A 3,610-nucleotide genomic window follows, 5' to 3' on the forward strand; every position below is an offset into this window, starting at 1 on the left:
GAGAGAGAGAGAGACAGACAGACAGAGACAGACACTCTTAAATTTTTGATGACAGTATCAAGTTGAGAAAGGGAGTTTTTTCAGCGAAGATGGTAATAAAAAGAGGTAATTCTGATCATGGAATGGTTGTACGAAATCAAGGATGAAGTACAGGCTTGCAGCTTATTTAATTAAAGTTCTGGAAAATATGAGAGCTTATTTTGGATCATAATGTCCTTCTTTTTGTCCCCTAGTTTCCACAGTCAGAAAGAGGCTAATAATACGGTAACTTGCTCTCTTGCCTCCCAGGAGTGGCATGAAGTTCTGCCAATTAACACGTTTAGGAAGTGCCCTGACTTGCTTGGAAGCCAGTCAAAGGGCCTACCTACATAGATTATCCTGTGATTTTTCGTTTCACAGATAGATGAAATTATTATTGTCTTATTTCTTTATGACATGAACTCAGAAGCGTCTACTTTTCGGCTCTTGGATTAGTATATTTTGGCTTATTTTGAAAAATACATTCATTTCAGGAAATGCATTAATAATATTCATTTGTTTGGAATCTTACTTTTGGCCATTATTCAGTATTATTTGGGGATCAGATGTATCACATAAACACCAGATTTCTGCAAAACTCTCCTTCTAAAAAACCCCAAAGCACTCAACCAACCAACGCACACTTTTGAATAGTATTTATATACTTCCATGATCAGACCCTGAAATACCTTCATAGCCTTGATTTTTATTGACTGCATCCCCAACTCCTCATGCATCTGGCCCCTGCTTCTCTGAACCAGCCTGGGGGTTTTCTGCTTCAGTACCTTTCCTTAGATGTAATTTTTTTTTAAATGTTTTGCTATCTATTATTCCTATAAAAAATCTCAGTTTCCCAGCATCCTATGTCATGAGGTCAAAGTTACTGATTCTCACAAGGCCTTCAAAACTTATTTTTTTTATTAATGCCTGTGTCACTCAGCTCTATAGTTTGATTATATTTTGCCCTGGTGTAGTCTGCTGGATGTTTGAGAATGGAAATAATATACTAGATATCCTTGTATTTCTCCAGTATCTAGCCTGTGATGGATAATGTAATGTCTCCAAAGTTTTAATAAAGTTTGCTTAAGTTTTGTCACTTTTTTGAATATACTAACATTTAAATATTTTAGGCATATATGCTGGAAAGTTTTTAGGAAAAAAGTTAAGAAGTGTGCTTTCTTGTTAAATTTGGAGAGTCAATCTGAATATTAATCATTACACTACATTTTAACACTAATTCTCAACTGTATATTACTTCTTGCTGTTCTGGGTCTGTCTCTTGACTGCTGTGTGCTCAGTTTCTTTCATGTGCTTATTAAATATCTTTACAGCCTCAGTTTCACTACAGTAATCATCTTTTTGGTGATATCACTCTGCTTACCTGGAACAGCTCCCCTCTTCATACCTCAAGAGGCCTCCTACTTGGAAACGTAACCTCCCCTGTGTTACATACACATCCTAATGAGTCATCTTAGTGACGTAAAGCCCCAATGATGTTCATTTCTTTTTGATAAACTGGAAACTGGGATGTATGTTCAGATATTAACTAACCAGTCAGTAATCATAGTACGTAGTTCATAGTACATAGTTCATAGTTAACAGGTACTTCTTAAATGTTTTTGACTTTAAAATGTGATAGCTAAGCAGATTATGTCTACAGAAGTGAGTCCAGATGGGGATCACCCTCTGGTGGGAATTTGAGGTGTTGCAGACTGAGGGTCCCAAAGAATGAAATAATTTTATAATTATTAATAATGAGACAGACTACCAGGAATGATATAGAACAGAGAGTGTGAAAAACAGTGGGCCAACAGTTCCCATGACTGAAGGCCTCAAGGCGTGCTTCTCTGAGTATTTATTTAGAATCATAAGAAAGGTAAACAAAGTAAAATCGCAAGGAAGTGCAAAGCAAAAACAAAGGATAATATGGTCAAGTCTTTTACAGATAAGGCCAAGTTCCTCTTTATCTCAAGAGAGAGGGATTCATTATGACAATCTGAACAAAGAATTTCTGTTTGCTGTAGGAATATCCTTCCTGACATTCATGCCGTATTTCTTGTTACCTTAGCCTAGAACTTTCATTTTAACAGAGACTAAATGTTCCAGTTACCTATTCAGAATGCAGTGTTGGCTAAATGGAAAAAGATTTGTTTTGTTCACAGTTTGACTAAACATTGTTTACAGCTATGGAAAGCTGTATCACCTACAGTCTTGTTGCAGATGTTCTAATTTTGTTTTGTCCTGACAGTCACCTTGGGACACTTATAAATTATTCTTATTTCCCTTTTTGCATCTCTGTTTTATTTTGATATATGGGTTTGTATGAAATTGTCTATAGAAAGATTACTGTTCCATTTCAGAGCAATACGTTGGAAAATTTTTGTGTGAAGGGAACCATGAGTCTGATATGATTGTGAACCATTGTTCTAAAGTAAGAGCCTCTTCATCTGAGTAGCAGCTGCTCATGGAAAGTAACAGAATATTGTTGTTAGCTTCTGTCAAGTCAGTTCTGACACAAACTGGCCCTGTGTACAACAAAACAAAATCTTGCCTAATCCTTCACTATCCTTAGAGTATCAGCTGCAGCCACTGTGTTACTCCATCTTGTGGTCTATTCTGCTGCTCCTTAACCAAAGATGATGCCCTTTGCCAGGACTGGACTCACCTGATAATATGACCAATGTATGTGAGATAAGCGTTCTGGCTCTTTGAAAACAGATTTGTTTGTTCTTTTGGCAGCTCAGAATAGTATAGTTTATCAGCCCCACAGTTGAAGTGGATGAATTCTTTATTGCCCAACTGTAACATGGATATGAAAACTCAACTCTCATTGCTGGCATCTCAGCACCGACTCATTACTTATCTACCATTGAGTTTCCCAGGTTGTAAATCACATAGGAGGAGATTGCTTATCTTTCTCCCCAGGAATTTTCTCCCCAGGCAAGACCTATAAGTTAGCAGCACTTATTCCTATGAGACCAGGTCACTAAAGCACATACTTATGCTGTTATGTACCTTCGAGTTGGAACCAACTCAAAGCTGACCCTCCGGTGGATTTTCAGATGCAGCAAATTGGCTGGGAGGAAATTGCTAATCCTTCTGTGGAGGAGCTGGTGGATTTGAACTGCTTGCCTTTGAGTTTGCAGTGTAATCTTTTAACACTTGGCCACATACATATGAGGCAATTGAAAATACGGCTTTGGTCAGGTATACCTTGGGAGACATTCTTGCTCTTTAGCACTTGAAAGAGGCTCTTTGGGATCAATTTGCCTAATGTAGTGTATAGATTGATCTGACTTCTGCTTCTCTGTGTGTTGATTGTGGATCCTAGTATAACGGAATTCTCGATAACTTCAGTCTCTCTCAGGTTATCATTGTTTATTAGCCCAGTTGTGAAGATACTTGTTTTATTTATGTTGAAGTGTTATCCATACAAAGTCTGTAGTCTTGTAGCTTCATCAGTAGGTTCTTTTTGTTTTCTTCATAATTTTTTCAAGCAGGATTGTGTCATTTATGCGTCACAGGTGGTTTATGAATCTTCCTCCATGTTCTCCATATACTGCACCTTTTTTATTTATTTACCTAGAATACA

This window comes from Elephantulus edwardii, unplaced genomic scaffold (assembly GCF_000299155.1).
Source record: "Elephantulus edwardii isolate Elephantulus edwardi_28Jun2011 unplaced genomic scaffold, EleEdw1.0 scaffold00074, whole genome shotgun sequence".
Lineage (NCBI taxonomy): Eukaryota > Metazoa > Chordata > Mammalia > Macroscelidea > Macroscelididae > Elephantulus > Elephantulus edwardii.